This window comes from Xenopus laevis, chromosome 5L (genome assembly GCF_017654675.1).
Source record: "Xenopus laevis strain J_2021 chromosome 5L, Xenopus_laevis_v10.1, whole genome shotgun sequence".
Classification (NCBI taxonomy): domain Eukaryota; kingdom Metazoa; phylum Chordata; class Amphibia; order Anura; family Pipidae; genus Xenopus; species Xenopus laevis.
Genome location: NC_054379.1, coordinates 119,833,061 through 119,854,633, shown reverse-complemented (window position 1 = coordinate 119,854,633; position 21,573 = coordinate 119,833,061). Strand labels below are relative to the sequence as shown.

The following is a 21,573-nucleotide window of genomic DNA, read 5'->3' as shown; positions in this document are numbered from 1 at the left end:
CAATGTACAAAGTAGGTGGACAAGTATGGAAATTAATTTGTCACATTTTATCCTGATTTTTACGTTTCTGACAATGATTTTTTTATTGCAGTAAATTGATTTTGTGACTATATTCTCTGGTGGGACCTTACACTGCAAAAGTCAAATCTATGTCATATTGGAAGTGATCTAATGAGATTTAATGCTGCGTGTTTGGCACGGGACCTCAGAAGGCTTAGCTCTGTATTTGTACAGGTATAGCTATGGTTCAGCTGGCACAGAGCTGGAAGGTCATGAGCCATAAATAAGACATCTCATAATAATAATGTCTCCAGCAATCCTAGGTGCAGAGTAATATACCTTTTTTTGGAGCAAAATTATTCTTATATATCTTATCATTAACTGACTATGCATTTCTCTTGCTTTGTCTGATGAAGTTATAAAAACTTAGATTTTCCACTGTATCATACAAAGGTGGTTTTGGCATTACTAGGACTGAATTCTTGCAAATGGCAACGTTTATGGGTCACAAAAAAATGAAAAGCCAATACCTTTATCAGACACATGAATCCTGTTCAGATGTTTCGGGTCACCATATAGTGGTCATCTTGGGCTTCGCTTTCCATTTGTTGCTCCACATGGGAATTCATTGGTAGGTCGTTTTAACAGTGCAACTTGTGTTCATAAAGAATTACAGTCAATAGGGGTTAAATGTCCCCAGAAAATATCTGTTTTTGTTATTTATTAAACTGAACAAGGCAAACAGAGAATGAAGCTACTCCATGTTTGATTTTTGCAAATATAATGGTCTTCTGCTATCAATACAGTCACAACAAAGGCTGCAGGGAGGGGGTTGTATAGTGGTTATTTAATTATCTACTGTCAAGGACTAGGGATGCTGCATTCAGGAAGCATCACCCCACTGATTACTCAAGGTGGCAGAAATATTTTTTCTGTGCATTTCTAATTCCTTAGCATAGCAGAGGAAAATCTGAGTTTAGCATTTTGAATTCACAGTTGTGGAACAATTTTCTTTATTAAAAGTAAAGCTAACATATTGTTAGTGATACCACACAATGACATGTGGTAGGCTGATTAAAAGGTGTCAAGATGCTGGATGCTATAGAAATACTGTAATTATATGATCTTATATGTAATATTATTTCACATTTAAAGCACATTTATCCTACTGTTATATTTGTGGTTCAATAAGCCATTGGCACTTTGTGAAAACAATCATTACAGCAATTTCATACGTGTATTTTAGAAAAATCCAAATCTGGAGGTCACTTGCCATATGCAGAAACCTCAACGTTTGAGACGGTGTAATACATTGGTACGTGTATGTGTACAGCAAAATAAGGATCAACATCTGTCAGTTTATGGGAATGCTAGAAAGGAACTGCTCTGATTCCAAATACAGGTCTCTGGAGAGATTAAGATTCAGTGAGGAAGCGCTGAAATGGAACCATTAGGCAACATTGATGGGTTTTTCAATGACAGCCTCAGTGATAATTACCTAGTTTAAACATCACGCTGAATTTAGCTGAAATCCCTGTTGATCATTGTGCTGATTATGTCTTTGTAGCAAAAAGAGCCATAAAGGTGCACTTGTGAATGTCTAACTGTACCAAATTGGTTGTTTATAATTACAATAATATATATATATATATATATATATATATATATATATATATATATATATTTATTTATTTAATACATCAGACTTGATTTATCAAATATTGACCTGAGGAATCCTGAAGGATTATCAGCAGTACGATATTTAGCCCATTTATCAAAACTTTCTTGACAGTCAGGAAAAGTTCTGAACAAAATGACACATTTATCAAAGTCCACAATGGTGCAATTCGTCACAGCGTGTGTGATTGCTTCCAATGCCGTTCTGTTGAGTGGGGAGATAGTGCTCAGCACTGCTCGATTCTTGCTGAGGAGTAAAAAAAAACATTATCAGGCATTGGTAAATTGGCCTCATAATATCACAATAAATAATGAAACTGCCCAGATAAACACAAATATGATTTATGAAAAGATTGGGGATGATTGAGGGGCAGGGGCTTTATTTGGCAAAAAGGAGGGCTACATGAGCCCCTAATTATACCACTGTTGCTATGAGCTATTATGTCTAGAAACAGGAGTACCTACACGTCACACACACACAAGGATGGGACCTGTTATCAAGCATACTTGGGACCTGGGGGTTTCCAGATAGCAGATCTTTCCATAACTTGGATCATCATACCTTTGGGGGCACATTTACTTAGGGTCGAATATCGAGGGTTAATTAACCCTCGATATTCGTTCAAATGGTTGTACGAAAAATCGATCGAACGATTAAATCCTTCGAATCTAACGATTTGAAGGATTTTAATCCATTGATCGAACGATTTTCGTTCGATCAAAAAAAGCTAGGAAAGCCTATATGGACCTTCCCCATAGGCTAACATTGATGCTTGGTAGGTTTTAGGTGGCGAAGTAGGTGGTCAAAGTTTTTTTTAAAGAGACAGTACTTCGACTATTAAATGGTTGAATAGTCGAACGATTTTTAGTTCGAATCGTTCGATTCGAAGTCGTAGTCGAAGTAGCCAAAAAATACTTCGAAATTCGAAGTATTTTTTATTCTATTCCTTCACTCAAGCTAAGTAAATGTGCCCGTAAGTGTTTTAAACATATATTAAGGATCAACTTATGTTGTCGAGTTTTTTTTGGGGTCAAAAATCACATTTTCAGGTTAGAAAAAAAAACCTAGAACTTCGAGATTTCTTATACCCCAACCCTTGAAATAGCTTGAATCTGAAAATACACCAGGTAAAACCTGTCGAGGTCATGTAGGAGTAAATGTCAGAGATCCCTTGAAACATTTGAAAATGTTAATAGCTTCCATGATGTTTGAGGTTTTTTTGGAAGGGTTTTGCCAGAAAACTCAACAATTCCAGCAATTCAAGTTTTCAGGTTTTTAACTCCGAACTCGCTGAATCAAGTTTTTTCTATTTGAGTTGTGATTTCATTCGAGTTCATTCGAGGTATGAAAAAACTATAAAATTCGACCTTTGATACATATCCCCCAAAGAGTAACAATCAAGAAATAAAAAGAAACAATCCAAGTTGTTAAATGAAGAAAACAAGCATAAGCAACAAAATGTGTATGGATATGAAACATTCAGGTAAAACAGAATCATGACCAGGGTTATCAGGAAAAAAACAAGATACAGGTATGGGATATGGGATCTGGAACCCGTTATCCAGAAAGTTCCAAATTACGAAAACGCTGTCTCCCATGGACTCCATTATAATCAACTAATCCAAATATTTCAAGATTTCCCTTTTCTCTGTAATAATAAAAACATAGCTTGTACTTAATCCAAACTAAAATATAATTAATCCTTAATGGAAGCAAAATCAGCCTATGGGGCTCATTTAATGTTTACATGATTTTCTATTAAAAAAGATCCAAATCACGGAAAGATCCGTTATCCGGAAAACAACAGGTCCCAAGCATTCTGGATAACAGGTCCCACACCTGTAATATAAATTTGTGTGAATAGGTAAATACGTATAAGTAAATATAATATTCATTTTCATTACAGACCAAAGTTACATTTACAGAACAGTTACACTATTGAAACATTATCAGTTTTTGTGTCTGCTTTCTAGTGAAAGGATGTGTTCCATGGCTTTGCCGTTGCTAATTTAGATAGGCATGCTGCTTTTCATAAGATAAAATGTTAATGCTAATTTAAATACATTTTGATCATACTTCAAAGGCATGTCATGCAGGGATGAAATGAAAATAAAGGATACAACTTGATGGAGGATGAAGACTTCATGGCTTAATGCCAATGGAGCAGACTAAGCTCTTTTAGGGAAGCTTATTAACTAAAGCTATATATCAAATACTTCTTTTTTATTTTTCAAGAAAGCAATCATTATTTCTTATTATTTACATGAATTTCTGCAACATTAATTGTAATACTCAATCATGTGGAGGAAAGACCATAGACTTTTTACAGCTGCTTTGATGTTTTGCTAAACCTGTTAATAAGCATTTTAACGAACGGAATCGAGAGACCTTTCGGATATGTCCTTGTTTTTAGTATTGAGTATGGGGAGCTCTAAGCATTGAGGAAAATGTACAAACATTCATTACACCACCTTAATTACTCTGTGATGTGAAAAAACTTGTAATTGTTTTAGATTTTTACTGAACCTGTTTGAGAAATGCAAAACAGCAACTCTAATGCAGATATTTTGCTTTACCTTGTCACATGTTTCATTTGTATCTCTACTGTACTGCTTTTCCATTGTTGCATATTCAGGAATACAGTGGTGATCCCGGAAAGTTGCTACACTGGAAACATGTAAATATATAGGTAACCATTGGTTATTTTTAAAGCAATCTTTTTCTTTTTGTGTGCAAATAATGTCTTTTTATCGTTTCTAGCAGCTGTAAAACTCCAGAATGTGGGTTAGACCGAGCGCTGGCAATTTTATTGTATAACTTTCCGTGTGCCTGGGAAAATCCTGCTTGGAAACTGGAAACAAATGACCTAAAGTTAAAGATACAAGAGCAACTGCATTTGCCACTGGGAAGTGCAAACTCAACTTTCATTTTGCAGAAGGTGTAGAACAGGGCTGTCTAGCACCTTGCATCCCCCAGCACACACTGGAATTATATTGGATGGCACAGGTGCAGGCAGTATGGGGGTGTGGGGATGTGGGTCTATACTGGGCTACCCTTTTCTCCAGGTCCAGCCATGGGAAGAAGGGACTTATGAATAGGGATGTCGCGGACTGTTCTGCGGCGAACTTGTTCGCGCGAACATCGGCTGTTCGCGTCCGCCGCAAGTTCGCGAACGTCGCGCGACGTTCGCCAATAGGCGTTCGCGTCAAAATCGTTCGACCATTCGGTCGCTAAAATCGAACGATTTTCGTTCGATTCGAACGAAAATCGTTCGATCGAACGATTAAAATCCTTCGATCGTTCTAATCGAACGATTTTCGGATGTTCGAAGTTCGCGAACTGTTCGCGAACTGTTCGCATTTTTTGCCAGTGTTCGCGAACGGCGTTCGCGAACACATTATCGGCGGTTCGCTACATCCCTACTTATGAAATGAAGTTACACTACTGGGTCTATACTGGGCCACCCTTTTCTAGTGCTTTGTTTTGCTCAAAAGGTCCACTTTTGCTGCCCTTAGCAAGTAAGAACTTACACTTAGGGGCCGATTCACTAACTTCGAGTGAAGGATTCGAAGTTTTTTTTGGGCTACTTCGACCATCGAATGGGCTACATCGACCTTCGACTTCGAATCGAAGGATTCGAACTAAAAATCGTTCGACTATTCGACCATTCGATAGTCGAAGTACTGTCTCTTTAAAAAAAACTTCGACCCCCTAGTTCGCCATCTAAAAGCTACCGAAGTCAATGTTAGCCTATGGGGAAGGTCCCCATAGGCTTGGCTAACTTTTTTTGATCGAAGGATATTCCTTCAATCGTTGGATTAAAATCCTTCGAATCGTTCGATTCGAAGGATTTTATCGTTCGATTCGAAGGATTTTATCGTTCGATTCGAAGGATTTTATCGTTCGATTCGAAGGATTTTATCGTTCGATTCGAAGGATTTTATCGTTCGATCGAAGGATTTTATCGTTCGATCGAAGGATTTTATCGTTCGATCGAAGGATTTTATCGTTCGATCGAAGGAATTATCCTTCGATCGTTCGATCATACTATTTGCGCTAAATCCTTCGACTTCGATATTCAAAGTCGAAGGATTTCAATTCCCAGTCGAATATCGAGGGTTAATTAACCCTCGATATTCGACCCTTAGTGAATCAGCCCTTGTAAATGAACCCTTATATTTCTATTTCTGATGTTAATGTTAATAGCCTTCATGAGACATGATGTTTGAGTTTTTTTCAGTGGGTTTCATTCTAAAACTCAATCAATTGAACAAAGTTTTATTTTCGCCAAAAACTCAATGCAAAATTCTCTGAACCCAATTGCCCTTGGAAAAGCGAGTAAAGAATGTCTATTTTTGCAAGTGAATGTTTTTTAATCATGTACAGAAGTATGATGATCTATAAATAAACTGCTCTTGATTCCCACTTAATGTCCTACTTTTTAAATTGTAACATACAGTATACAGAAGTTTTTGTAACAACATTTCGGTTTCTGATTCATTTGGATCAGGACATGACCTTTACTCGTCTATTGTTTTTTTTCTTTCTTTTTTCTTTCTTCTTTGTAACAAAATATTTTGTACAGCATGTGCCTTTGTTTCGTGTTTTGGCTATGGAATTATATTTCCAACAATGACACTCTGTAATAATGCATTCTTGAAATAAATAGAAAGGGCTATGGTACATTTCTGTTAATGTCAACCACCTTTGCTCTTACAGAGGAATAATGCTACTCATAATGGCTACAAAGGAAATGGCCTTTTCTCCTTGTGGTATAAAGTGTTTTCTTCAAATTTCTGTGCTTTCATTAGGAATCCAATTCTTTGTCATTCTCCTATATTTGCAGCTATTAAGTTTTTGGGTGAGACGCCTCTTTGTATTTAAATTCACTGCTGTATGACTCCATGTCTGGAAATATCATCTATCATTTTTATACTGCCGATTCAAAATGTTCTTGTATACCTAATTTGCTTCACTGTACTCTACAACTCAATCAAATTCTGACTTTGCATCCTCTCTTCAATAGATGATTTCTGTACAAAATGAAGTTTCCCCATTCTGTTGCTTATTATTCAGCTCTAAGATTTTGCATGCTGCACTGCCAGATCCCCTATTTTATCTTGCTAAGACTGGTCATTCTTGGAATATACTACCCGTTATATTGATTTTCTTGATATTGCATGCTTTTGATGATCATACAGTGTTGCATCTATCATGAATGTCGCTCCTACTAGTGTAAAATACTGTGTATAAGTTGCTGTTTGTGGGGAAAACAGATTTAGGAATTTTCTGCTTGCATGATTGAAGACCAAGAAGAATAAGAAGCAACTATACTATGCCAGCTGTGGAGACTTGAAAGTTATTGCTTAGTAACATATATATATATATATATATATACAAATACAAAGAGCTTCCTGTTCTGATAGCTAGTGCATGATGATTTTGTCATTTTTATTTTGCTTCTCCTAGCTAACAATTGAAACCAACAGAGCTACTGTGCCATGCCATGAGGATTGATGTATAAGAGCTGACCCTTGTGGGTGTTGTAGGGAAGCAAAGCAGCAGGTAATGTCTACAATTACTATGTGACCCTTGCAGGTTGCCTATGACAGGTAAGGGAGCAGATGATATATAAATATTTAAACATCTGACACTTGGTTTGTCAGTGGGAGACAAGGGGGCAGTTAATATGTGACATTACTTTCTGGCTCTTGAGCCATTGGGAAGTAAGAGAGGAGATGATATGTAAATTACCATCTGACCATTGGTTGCCAATGGGAAGGAGACAGAGAGCAGAAAATATGTGAAATTACTATCTGACCCTTGGGGTTTGTCATTGGAAGGCAAGGGTACAGATGATATCTAAATTACTATCTGACACTTGGTTTGTCAGTGGGAGACAAGGGGGCAGTTAATATGTAAAAATTACCATGTGACCCTTACTTTGTCAGTTAGAGGCAAAGGAGCAGGTAATGTATGAAATTAGTGTATGACCCTTGGGATTTGTCAGTAGGACACAAGAGACCAGGTTATATATTAGATAACTTCTGTGCTGGGTAAAGACTGCTCATAGACTGTATTTTGATGACTGGGCTTGATAGATTTGTATATTTCCATGTTGTATGAATATAATTTAGAATGAAGGGAAGAGAATTGATGCTGTTACTGTTGAGAATACAGCTGTACTGCAAGAATGTGTGTGCCTTAATTCACATCCTCAGGACCATTTTTCGTATAAATGTCATATATATTTAAAGGCAAACGTTGTCAGCAGTGTATTCATTCTTCCAGCCTAACAACCAGTGTTCTGTTGTAGAAAGACAAATATTTATTAAAACTATTTCCCCCTCTCAGAATAAAATATATGCATTCCGTCTTCCACCTCAGCGCCCAACTAAAGCAGCTCGCTTGTCTATTTTCAGAAGTTCTAAATTGAACATTTTGACATGATGCTTGGCTCCTTTGGATCTACTTGATAGCACAGCCTACTGTAAAGAATGAAAGAGCAATCAAGCCTCTGACATGAAAGAAGAGATTAATGTGGCAATCCAGGCAAAATCGGAGCAGGTAGTATCTCTTCTTATTGTATTGCAGGCAGAACTCCCACTCTCTCCTCAAAAAGTAATTACGGATGTCGTGTACATCTGTTGGAGGGCTACCGCACTTAGCGCAACAGCCACAAAATAAAGATGTCAGTGATTTATATCCCGCTATGGAGGACGATAGCAAAAGTACATTAAATTAAATATCTTACTGGGCTGAAATTGACTGCTTTGGTATCTAAAACACAATCAGGTTCAAAACTTTCTATAGAGAAGGTGAATACATGAACTGTATGATAACAAACTATTCAGTTTGTTTATTGCAAGAAGCTCGGTGAGATTCCGTTGGGATTTTCTACACCAAAGCTTTCAATCTTATATCTTTTCAGGCAGGAAATTAGACAGGCACTCTCCTATTCATCCTCCATTCTATCCGCTGCCTTGTTGCTAAGGGAAGAGGAATCCTAGAAACAAGATAATAGCATTATTTTCAACTGGATAGATGCAGAACGAAAAGTTTCAAAAACCCACAAAGGAAAAAATCAGTTACAAAACGTCTTAGAATACCATTGGCTGCATCATACTAAGGGGCTAACATTTCCAATATGGAGCATTCATTTCACACTGGTGAAAATTGACATCTCTTTTCCAGGTGAACTTTTTTGACTCTCCTTATCTCACTTTTAAATCTCATAATCTGTGTCACCTCTTCCGTGCTAATTTTACCATAATTTCTTCATCTTCACTACGGATGTATGGGGAAAATATACAGGTATGGGATCCGTTATCTGGAAATTATCCAGAAAGCTCCAAATTGCGGACTGCCCATCTCCCATAGACTCCATTTTATCCAAATAATCCAAATTTCTAAAAATGATTTATTTTTCTTAGTAATAATAAAACATTAGCTTGTACTTGATCCAAACTAAGATATAATTAATCCTTATTGGAAGCAAAACCAGCCTATTTGGTTTATTTAATGTTTACATGATTTTCTAGTAAATTTAAGGTATGAAAATCCAAATTACGGAAAGATCCATTATCCACAAAACCCCAGGTCCCGAGCATTCTGGATAACAGGTCCCATACCTGTACTGGCTAATATTCATTGAGAATTTACACATATTCACCACATTTCTCTTAAACAATGTCCTTACAATTTTAGTAAACATGAGATATGCTGTGAAAATGTACCTGGTGAATTGAGCTGAACTTTGTTGAAGTTAGAGAAGGAGGAGATTGACACCTTGGTAAATTTGCCCCTTGCTTCAATGGGTTCCCTCAGCTACGCAAATTTCCTCCCACAATCCAAAAACATATAACAAAGTTAATCTTTACAAACTCCATCTGACGTGAATAATTTGTAATCTTTGTAAAAAGCTGCTGAATATGTTGGTGCTATATAAATAACTAATAATGTTGGTTCACAGGAGACATGAGGCCTAATCACAAGGGACTGATCACTCTGACCTTAGAAATCAAGCTTGGGTTAGACCTGGTTCTTATACACTGAGGCGACCCATACTTGGTTTCTGAGGCAGAAGTGCTATAGCTGCAAAAGTACACTGTGTAAGATCATCACTGCTTTCATATGTTCTGTTTTTTTACTCAATTACAATATGGTTGACGTTTTGTACAATTTATAGGGGGTTGCCTTTAAAGGAGAAGCAAACCCTAAAGTTAAAAACCCTACCCCCCCTACCCTACATAGACGCCACTCCCTCCTACCCCAGCCTAGCTGCTACCCCAGACAAATACCCCCTAAGTTTTTACTTACCCCTCGGTGCAGATTCAGTCCAGTGAAGTTAACGGGCACTATTTTCATCCACTTCGGTAATCTTCAGGTCTTCTCCCGGCGCTTCTCAATTTCCCATTTCGGTGTCACAAAACAGAAAATTGCTCCAACTGCGCATGCGCCTATATGGCATTTACTTCCCGAAGATTACCCGAGAGAAGAAGATGGCGCCCGTGAACTCCGCTAGACAGAATCTGCACCGAAGGGTAAGTAAAGATTTAGGGGCATTTGCCTAGGGTAGCAGCTAGGCTGGGGGGGAGGGAGGGGGGTCTATGTAGGGTAGGGTTTTTTTAACTTTAGGGGTTGCTTCTCCTTTGAATTAACTTTTCGCATGAAGTATAGCGTGATATTCTGAGACAATTAATCATTATTGAGACAATAATGTTATTATTTAAGGTTTTTGAGTTATTTACTGTTTTATTCGGCAGCTGTCAAGTTTGCAATTTCCACAATCTGGTTGCTAGGGGCAAAATTACCCTAGCAACCATGCATTTATTTGAATAATAGACTGGAATATGAATAGGCAGTGGCGTAACTATAAAGGAAGTAGAACCGGCAGTCGCAGGGGGGTCCGGGAAAAGGGGAACCTGCGGGGTCTGCTTCCTCTATAGCCAACAAGAACCCCCTCTTCCCCAGCCGCTCTTTTACCTTCAGTGGGAAGCAGAGCATGTCAGCACAGGGTGGATACCCTATGTAAATCTGCCCCTAAATGTATAGCCTCACAGAGCAATAGCATTTTGGCTTCGGAGTCAGTGACCCCCATTTGAAAGCTGTAAAAAGTCAGAAGAAGAAAGCAAATGTTTTAAAAACGTAAAAGTTGCTAAGAATTGCTCATTCTAAAACATACTAATTTTAAATCAAACCCTTTAAACCAAGATCTTCATCATAGACAGGGGGCATTTCTAATGATGAACACAAAGGAAAGGCACAAAGTAATGGCATGACTGTGTGTAAGTGTGTTATGATTTGCGTGGTTATTGGTCTCATGTCTCATTTAGGAGAGAAGTGTGTCCATGGCAAAAGCACAGTTGGGGGCTTGCATCAGTATTTACATGTATACACTATAAACTGCCTGTGCTGCATACGTGAAAAATCGTTATAAAAATAAAATTGTGCAAGAAATCATCTGCCAACATACTACAGAGATACTAATGCAAATAAGGGCGAAGTTAACGGCTAATATTCTTGAAAATGGAAATTTCATGGTGAGCTAAAAAAAAATGAAAGCAATCAACATTTTTTATTTCACAAAGCCCTTGGTCCACCCCATTAGCTCACTAACTACATTTCAAATTAATTATAAAGAAAAGCTGTGTAACCTGCTGTGTTGCAGAGGATTAATGCATTACATAATCAAGATCAAGTATAGACATCAAAGACGGAATAAAAGGCAAATTTGGTTTTCAATTTGTTATAGTTTGTTATAATTTTATTAGTTCATCATGGGAAGGCTTTTCTGGTTCAATTCACAGACATTTAAAGGGGACCCATCACCCAAAAAAATCATTCAGAATCCTATTTTATCACATTAGTCAAGCAAAATGAACTTTACTTACACTATAGAAATTATTTGAATCTTGTTTCCTTCATTCTGGGAATTCATAATTATAGCAAGCAGGCAGGAGCCATTTTGTGGACACTGTTATTAAGGCAAGCCTTGCATCATCTCAGAACGGAGGACCCGATGTCCATCCCCATGCCCTGGATACACAATAGAACGGTGAAGAGAACAGAGGAATGTGTGGAGAGCAGTGACATCTGGGAAGTGCTGAATGGAAAGTGAAAATAATTGTCTGCCCCGCCTCTATGCCCAAGCCATAGAGGAGGGGCAGACAATATTTGATTGACAGATGAGATTTTTAAATGAGTTTACAACAATGCTTTAATAAAAAAATAGAAATTGGATTTCATGTTTAATTTGAAAAGGACTTGTATTATACAGATTTTTGTGTCTGGGTGAAAGGTCCACTTTAATATAAAAGGCAAATTTCAGTGACAAAATTTACAGAATAAACTTAGTAACTTTGTGAGCTGTCAGCTCATTCTTCATTTTTGTTCAGCCTCTCTTTGAAAAGACAGCAGCCTCTACAGAATGAAATTTGTGAGTGTTTGGCCAGGAGTTATCATTAAACCATGCCTGTTTTGCCATGAGTGCACACCTAACTTTTACCACCCACACCAGGAGAAACAAGAGGAGTAGAGTGAAAAAACCAGGAGGGTTGACATGCCTGGTTATGAGTTTCCTTAGGGGTCTTTTACTTTTTGCAGGGCAAGATGCAGTAAATGGGCACAATGCACCATTTTTGCAATTTGCTCTCTGTCCTGGAGGTAGCAGAATTGCTATAGATCTCTGTGGTCCATTTCAGATGTAGGTGTCCCCCTCTTGCTCCTTGGCTGTGCCCTAATTTGAGCATCATTCAGACGCCTGTAGTGGAAGCCTCTCAAGAAGTAATACTAACCCTTTCCAGATGAGTGTCCCTACACTTTAAGGCAGGGGTGCTGAAAAGATAGCTTGGGATCTACCAGTAGACCTTTAGCTGTGATCAGTAAATCCCAAGTCAACAAACCCTCCTATTTCATGCTTTTAATTTAGATATTTATTATGTTAAGGTTACATAAAATTTAGTAATATACATTTTCTCATAAATCAATATTTAAAATAATATTTTTCATGGAACAGAATATTTTATGGATATAGATCATAATGAGACAACATCACTAAAAGTAGACCCAGCATTAGTAATGTACGGGCAATGCTGCTTTAAGGGATAGCTAACCTAACCTGACTTTTGCCCCTGGGGTGCTATCCCTGTTCCTCGATTAACATAATAAGTTGGCTCTCATAAACACAATCTTCTAACTCAGCCTTTTTCTCCAGGGTTCTCCAGCCGTATCCACCCATGGGAACAGGTGGAGCCAGGGTCAGACTCATGGGCCCCGCCAGCCCAAACCTGTTTCTCCAGCTAGCTGTTGCGCTGTGGCATTTCATGCGCAAAAATTTAGAGGTCAGGAGGGGGCCCCCTTGGGACTGCCAGGAGGGACCTTCGATGTGCACCCCTGGTGGGCCCCCAAAGCTCCAATCCGACCCTGGGTGGAGCCCAAAGAGGAAAATTCACATACACCCCCCCCTAACTAGTAGAATAAATTTTTTATACTGATCTAAAAGAACTTGTAAAAGTTTCCAGGTGTGCAAGTTTCAATTTGCATGGTACTTCTTTAATTAAGCAGCTGCTTCACAGTGTCAGGCCATGGCACTGGATTTCAAGTAATGGAATTCTTCATCAATTATTTTAGACCCCTGAGGAACATGTTCCTTGGCAACACTTTGTTATACAAGAGAAAGTTGTGTGTTTAATATTAATGTCATAACCACAAGATTTTAAACGTGCACTTTTGTATTATACATATAATTTCTTTAAATATATTGCAATAATAAAAAATTGAATGTTGACATTAATAAACGCTGTGTTACAGAGCAGACTCCACAGATGAAACTAACACAGCTCTGAAGAAACATATTGTTATAAAAATGTTGGAGATTTCATGGTGACTACACAGACTTGCTTAAACTTTGCAGATGTACTTATTCTTAAGGTGGCCATTAAAACTCAAATTGGGTCAGACACCAGCTGATTTCGAGCATACTGCTGACCATCTGGGTATGTCTGGCCAGTCGTGGGGCCCCTTAGACCGACCATCCTGAAATCCTGGTGGATTGAAAATTATCCATCAGTTCCTTCTCAGTGTTGTGGACCTGGGCTTGATTCTGGCCAGGGCTCTACATCTACAGACTAAACTACACCATCAGTGATCTAGGTAAGTGGTGAATGATATACCAGTATATATATAAATAAATGCCAATAATATTAATAAAAATAATGTGTTTGAACTTGACTCTTTAATGCTTAAAAGATTGGCTAATTTATTTGTAATTTTGGATCTGTATTGCCATTAATTATACCTTGGTCATCAGTTTTTTTTCTGTGTTTCTGGATTTTTCAATATATTTAAGCACATTTATTCTGTGTGGAGAGGTGTAGCTGTAGAGTGGAAAGCTGTAACCTTTAGGACAACAAACAACAGAAACTAGGCTGAATTACACACAAGAGGTTAAAGAAAAACTATACCCCCAAAATGAACACTTGAGCAACAGATAGTTCATATCATATTAAGTGGCATATTAAAGAATCTTACCAAACTGGAATATATATTTAAGTAAATATTGCCCTTTTACATCTCTTGCCTTGAACCCCCATTTCATGATGGTCTGTGTGCTGCCTCAGAGATCACCTGACCAGAAATACTGCAACTCTAACTGTAACAGGAAGAAGTGTGGAAACAAAAGACAGAACCTTGTCTGTTAATTGGCTCATGTGATCTAACAAGTATAGTTTGTTTGTTATGTTTGTATGCACTGTGAATCATACGATCCCACGGGGCTGTCCTTATTTTTTAAAATGGCAATATTCTATTTCTGATTACCCAATGGCACATACCGTATATACTCCAGTATAAGCCGACCGAGTATAAGCAGAGGTACCTAATTTACCTAAGAAAACTGGATTCAAGTATAAGCCTAGGGGAGAGAAATAAATTTTAGGACAAGGTCAATTTAAAGCTTTAAAGTTGCTGCTTACTCATGCAGTGACTCCTCCGTGCTGCCCATACTTTTCCCCCCTCCTCGCTTGATTCTGCTTCCTTAGCCCTCAGCCCCTCCCCTCTCAGCTCTTGTCACTCAGTCCTCCCTCTTCTGGCGCTACCTTTTCTCCACAGATTGAACCATGCTTCGCCTCTCTTCTTTCTGACAGGCGCCATATTTAAAAAGTATAACTTCAGAGCTGCAGCCCCTCCTGCAACTATGCGTCACGAAGGAAGCAGGGCACGTCACAGAGGGAGAAGACGCGCGCCTCCGCTCCCTGTACAGGTGCACGCTCGTATCACAGAGTGAGCGCGCACCTCGTCCTACTGTCATCTTGAGCGCTCCTCTTCCAAACTCTCGCATGCTCCTATTAAAAATAATACGCACACATGTGGGAAAAAAAGGGGAAGGGCTGAGGAGGGCGAGTACTGAGTGACGAGAGCTGAGAGGGGAGGGGCTAAGGAAGCAGAATCAAGCCACGATGGGGGAGAATTATGGGCAGCACGGAGGAGTCACTGCACGCTTCAATCAGTGAGTAAGCAGCAACTTTTTTAGCTGACTCGAGTATAAGCCGAGGTAGACTTTTTCAGCACATTTTGGGTGTTGAAAAACTCGGCTTATACTCGAGTTTTTCAGCTTATAAAAAGCTATATTATTATGAAAATGGTTTATTTATATGAATCAGGGTTTTACAAATGAGCTGTTTTAAGCAATATCTTTTTATAGAGACCTACATTGTTTGAGGGGTATAGTTTTCCTTTAAGAAATTGTTGACTTTCAGGCAGTACAAGTAACAAAACTATTTAGGGCTATAGTAGGCAGTCTCTTGCTATAAAGGTGATGGACCAGTGGCATTTTGCAAGCACATAATTTCCTCCATTAAAATCACCTGAAGCATCCCCAACTGACTCAGATTGAGTTGCACCTTCTCAAGACTTTTGTACAATAACCTATCTCCCCAAACATCTGGTCCCCCACAGTAAATAGATAATGGTGGAGAATTGTCTGACCAGAACCCCTGATTAGATTTCTCCAAAACAAATAAAGGCTGAACAGGAATGCAGTTAGAGTTTGGGGGGGGGGACAGAATAATATGCATTTATTTGAGGAGAACTCATTACAAGCAACAACACTGGTAGGGAGAGTTGTTATGGGAAACTGATATACTTAATTCACTGTCTCAGTGTCAAGAAATCCTATGTGATGCCCATAACTTTGATAATGGGTGACAACCTCAGAGAGACCTAGTATTGTTGAACTGGCTCACTGTCTCTACAAAGCTGGACCCAATGGCATCTGTTCATGGACAATTCTGACTTTTTCCATGAAACCAAATGAAACAAAATGTCTTTAAATAGCCTTCCACTATAGAGAGAACTCATAGAATTTGCGACACCCAAATATCACAATTAGTTACTTTATTGAAAATGTTGCTTAGAGGTTTACCTATGGCGGAAGGTCATGGGCAGGCCATTCACTGATAGGGAATGAGACAACTGTTTATACCAACAGTGCCTAAAAAAAACTATAAGATCCTAGCCATATGTTACAGGTGCTCTTCATTATTGATTTAAACTTTCCATAGGTCCTTCACAAGGTGCTGGCAGGCTAAAAACACCTTGTGAAAGAGGAAGGAATTGTTGCATATATGTGGTGGGCAGGTGACAAGTGCCATCTACCCTCTAGACACCACCATAGGATTCCAACTTACAGTATGAAGTCAGGACCAGTCTCATCTACTAACAAAAACGTATCTTGATTTGTAATTAAGGCGGCCCCCTTTTCACTCTACAGTAATAATTAGTGGCATCAAACATGCTCTTTGCATGTCCCTGCACCCACCAAGTTTGTGCCTACTGACACATGGGAGCCCTGGAATTACCACTACCCTCAATATGGTGGGACATTTCAGGGTTTCCACTGTGAGTTGTGTGAGTAGCCACAACCGACTTGCACAAGACAAATCACATGGTAATGGCATTTTCAAAGACACAGGCATTGGCACTCTGGAAATGGCACAGTCCCCACTCTGAAAATGTTAGTTGCAAATTGTACACATTTCACAAAAATGGATATGTGAAATGGAGTTCATTTTGGCAAAACTGGGACAGACTCAACCGACTGGAATTCTGTTGCATTGTGGGAGAAAAATTACAATTCACATTGCACTTTGCACACTGCACTGCAGTCGTAAATGAGGCTTGATTGCTGTGAACTATGGGATTAATCCGGCAACTCTAAAAGCTGAACCTTAACCTGGATAAAGTTCTATACCCCAAGTCCACCATCCCTAAATTCCCTTCCTTTATCTCTTTCATATCTAACCAAATAAGATATAATCATTTATAAAAGGCACGTTTTTGAGAGTTTTTGTAAAATGGCATATTAATAAAGGTTATGGCTTAAAGAAATGTGTTTATTCTAGCACTGAGTCCTATAAATACCTATACACCAATGAGGGGGCATTTCAGGAGCAGACTGAAGGTATACTGTATATTATATACAGTCAATTGCACAAAGCAATAACCATGAGAACAAAGGGTCAGAGAAGGCCAGCACTTAAAGGACCAGTAACATCAAAAAAATTTTTTTTAAAAAATCGTTAGTACACATCAAAAAAAAAAAACCACCACAAATTATAATTTAAAATCACAAAGCCTTTATTAAGAAATAACTTACAGAAACTGCACTTCCTGTCCTGTACAGAAACGGCGAAAGGGCGACCATCGATGCTGCTGGGCTCGATTTCTCCTCCCTGGCTACTCTACTGACAGCTTGTGAAGGAGCAAGATGGATGCCTCATGCCTGCGATGCAGTGACTGCTCGGTCCCCCTCCTCCTCCTGCACTATAGATGAGAAGCGCCCAACTGGACACTGGAGGAAGCGGTGGTAGTGGAGGCGGTGGAGGGAGCTGTAAATCAATGTTGGCAGCGGCAACCGCTTCTCATCATCAGTCACTGGCCAGGCCCCCTCCTCCTCCACCGCTCCCTGCCCTGGTCGCTCCTGCTCCTTTCGCTGCACATGAGTGATTGTTTCGATAGCGTTTGTATCTGCCTGCATTCCGTTTAGCTAACAGACCTACGTGTGCCTTGTAGCTGAATTGTGCGCTGGATTAGCACTGGGCGCAGGAGCAGAGGAGGTGCAGCGGAGCGGGGAAAAGGAAAGCTGTATCGCATCCAGCTACAAGGCACACGTAGGTCTGCAGGAAGTTATTTCTTAATAAAGGCTTTGTGATTTTAAATTATAATTTGTGGTGGTGTTTTTTTTTTTGATGTGTACTAACGATTTTTTTAAAAAAAAATTTGATGTTACTGGTCCTTTAAGCTAAATGTCCAATGTCCTCAAAATGTATACTTGGTGTTTATTCATACCATAACCTGATCAGGGCCTTCCATACAGCTATGAAAGGGATTCATCACAACAACTCTTTGAAGCTGATGGTATGTGTTTTTAAAATGCTTGTCCCAAAACATGAAAATCATAAGAGCTTCTAAATCTATTTCCGAATCCTGCCATTCGCTTCAGTTCATTAAGATATTATTCTGATAAAATCAGAATTTTTTTAAGATTGTAAATATATTGTACAGGTATGGGATCCCTTATCCGGAATCCCGTTATCCAGAAGGTTCAATATTATGAAAAGGTCATCTCCTATAGACTTCTTTTTATCCAAATAATCCAAATTATTAAAAAGTGTTTAATTTTTCTCTGTAATAATAAAACAATACTTTGTACTTCATCCCAACTAAGATATAATTAATCCTTAATTGGGTTTATTAAATGTATACATGATTTTCTAGTAGACTTAAAGTATGAAGATCCAAATTATGGAAAGATCCATTATCCAGAAAACCCCAGGTTGGCATTGTGGATAACAGGTCCCATACCTGTACAGCTTTTCCTTTAGTAAAGCACAGTCACACTCAATGCACTTAATTCAAAACATGTGTGGCAGACACAAGTGAGTATTCTACCATGTCATTTAATATTATATCCATTACATTTTACCATAGCAAAGTAAGCAATATGGCAGCTAGTATAGTAATAGATATATCCTGATTCTTTTATATTCCGTTTATATTACAGTATAAGGCAACACGGAATGAATTTTGAACTTACCTATAATATCCAGCACTTCTTTAGTTGAGCCAGTTGTATTATTCATTTTTGGTTACATTCATTTTTTGCTGAAGTAGGTAAAACTGTAAGATTAAAAAATTATGTTGGGTAAGGAAGGCAGTAGTAAAAGATTTGGAAAAATGGTAACAGTGAAAACACTTTCTTGAGAATATAGCACATTGCCTAACAGCAAACACCATGCCTCACAAGATTGACACTTTTTCTTGACTATAATTTAATTTCATAACTCTTTGCTCACCTACAGCACTATGCTGGAGGAGTACTCATGGGTGAGATGTTGGCAAGCCCCTACCTTCTGTGTCTGTCAGGATATAAAGGGTGGAAGAAGCTCCAGGGGATCCAAGGTACAAGGGAGCCCGGTACTTTTTACTGCATATAAAGGGCATATTATGCTGGAGTCATTGGATTTGAATGGCCCCCTGCACAAGGATTTTTTTTCTCTGAGACTCTACTGATATATTATGGGGCAGATTCACTAAATAGCGAATTGCTGCCAGCGACAGCTTCGCACACTTCGCACCTCTTCATACCTCTTCGCCAGGTGAAAATTCGTTACCACTACACTAATTCACTAAAGTGCAAATGCCACTTATTATTACAAATGTCCAAGGAACCTGAATAAAGACAAAAGAGATACTATAATGCCCTACACACGAGCCCACCCTAAAATGAATGTTCCATGCCCCTCAAATGTTTGGGGAAATATGTTAAATCAAAAAAGTTTCATAGTTAGGACTTTTTCAGGCAATCCCGCTTAAAAAAAGGAAATGTCGTCAGAGTTTTTACAACTTTAATGATTTTCCGGCAGACAGGATATGATGTCACTGACATAAGATTGAGGAAGATGTAGCTTCATTTTAGCAGTTTGCCTGGTCTGAGGTGGCGAAGTCAACTCTGGCGAAAGAGGTAACGTTCAGTAAAATTCACACTTTAATGAATTTGCGGAGTAATGACCGGAGATAGAGGGGTAAATTTATCAAAGAGTGAAGTTCCGCCACTAGAGTGAAATTCCGCAGCTCTCAATTCATTTCTATGGGATTTTGAAAGGCGTATTTATCAATGGGTGAAAGTGAAAGTTCACCCTTTGATAAATACGCATATAAAAATCCCATAGAAATGAATGGAAAGTGGCGGAATTTCACTCTAGTGGCGGAACTTCACTATTAACTTCACTCTTTGATAAATATACCCCAGAGTGTGATAGAGTGTGAATGAATGCTAGTAAAGGTCCCATTCTCTATTGATTTGTCATCTGTGCCTGTTAGTAAATTGGCGATGTCCCTGCGGACGGGATTTCTGGCGAAATGTCGCTAGCGTTAGCCACTTCTTCCTTTAGTAAATCTGCCCCTATATATATATATATTTATACAGTGTGAATTTACTCAAAAGGCAGACGTGGAGTTACCTATTTTAAAGGTAGTGACAACCAATGTAATTTTCAAGCAGGTATGTGCCTGTATTTTATTGACAGCAGGGTTTCCACAAACAAGGGACTTTTTTCATTTAGAGTAAACAATATAAAGTTAATTCTTTGGTCATCAGAAAAGACTAGTCCACTGCCTAGATACCTCAAATCTGCTTTGAGACCTTTCCTCATGACTATAAGGGGCAACTTAATTTAGGAAAACGGCAAATATCTAATTCACAGGGACTCATTTAAAAACACTGGGCATATTTGCATCTGGGCAGTAACCCGTGGCAACCAATCTAAGGTTTGTTTTCATTGTTCAACCTGCAGGTGACTGAAAAAAGCCACTCACTGATTGGTTGATATGGGTTACTGCCCAGGTGCAAATTTGCCCAGTATTTATAAATGAGCCCCACAGTCTTTTACATTTTTTTCTCAGCTCTCTCATCTCTACCAGCTCATTTCTTACTGCCTGGACCAAGAGAACACTCACAACCCCTTATGACTTATCATTTCTAAAACCTACAGTATTCTGGCTTTTTTCACAGCCCATAGAGCTTTTTGGGAGATTGTTACCTTCACTTTGTAGCATCAATCTGTAGACTGTAAAATGATCTAGTATCTATCATAAAAATATATCCTAATAAATAAGTGTTATTGGGTATGTGGTCATAAAAATTGCACTATTATTATAAATTATATTTTTATAGTAATGGCTACATGTAATGTGTAATGCTGTTAATATTCCTGTATAGAGATGTGAATATTGTGTTGCTAATGTCTGTGTTCAATATCATTAGACTGATAAACCAAGTTTACATTTTTTTCATAAATGCTATAACAAAAGGTAACTTTTTATACCTGAAGCCACTAATTAATTTCTGTTCTGTAGATGATCCTTACACAGCCATCTACCTGATCCTTGTGTTCAGGGCTTGCCTTCTGACTGAATACTGAAATCCATTCGTGTGTGAAAGGTTCCCCAATTAAGAAGAACTGGAAAAGGGCACAATGAATTAAAAAGCAAATGGAAGTGTAAAGAGAGAATAAATGCTCTATTGTTGCTGTCTGTGTAATGTGTAAAACATTTCCTTATTGCTTTTCCGTTGAGAGAAAGATATTTAATGATCAGAAAGAACCCTGATATTATCCCTGTCCAGCCTTCTCTTTGGCTAATACACTTTTGAAGGGCATTGCTTCATGCTGTATGAACACACTCATTATCTGCCCTTCACCATCCAGCAGGTCTTCACCCAGGGTAGGGAAACTAAGCTCAGCAATATATCACTGCTCGATAAGTGAAGACAGCAGTAATATGTAGAAATAAATGCAGTTCTAGGGGCACTATCCTGCTCATGTATTTGTATATTT

General features: G+C 38.5%; 1 long non-coding RNA gene across 3 annotated transcripts in view; it reads left to right on the top strand.

Annotated features, from left to right (window-relative positions):
- LOC121393802 overlaps positions 1–17,398 on the top strand; it is a 38,886-nt gene extending 21,488 nt beyond the window's left edge. The window contains exons 2-6 of one of the 3 annotated variants that reach the window (XR_005961374.1): positions 7,148–7,243; positions 8,101–8,245; positions 8,610–8,872; positions 13,610–13,831; positions 17,361–17,398. This is a non-coding gene — a long non-coding RNA (uncharacterized LOC121393802). Of the gene's footprint in view, positions 1–7,147; positions 7,244–8,100; positions 8,246–8,609; positions 8,873–13,489; positions 13,832–17,360 lie in introns of all 3 variants that reach the window. The other 2 variants (XR_005961373.1, XR_005961372.1) reach the window with 2 other exon arrangements.
- Positions 17,399–21,573: the final 4,175 nt, after the last annotated feature.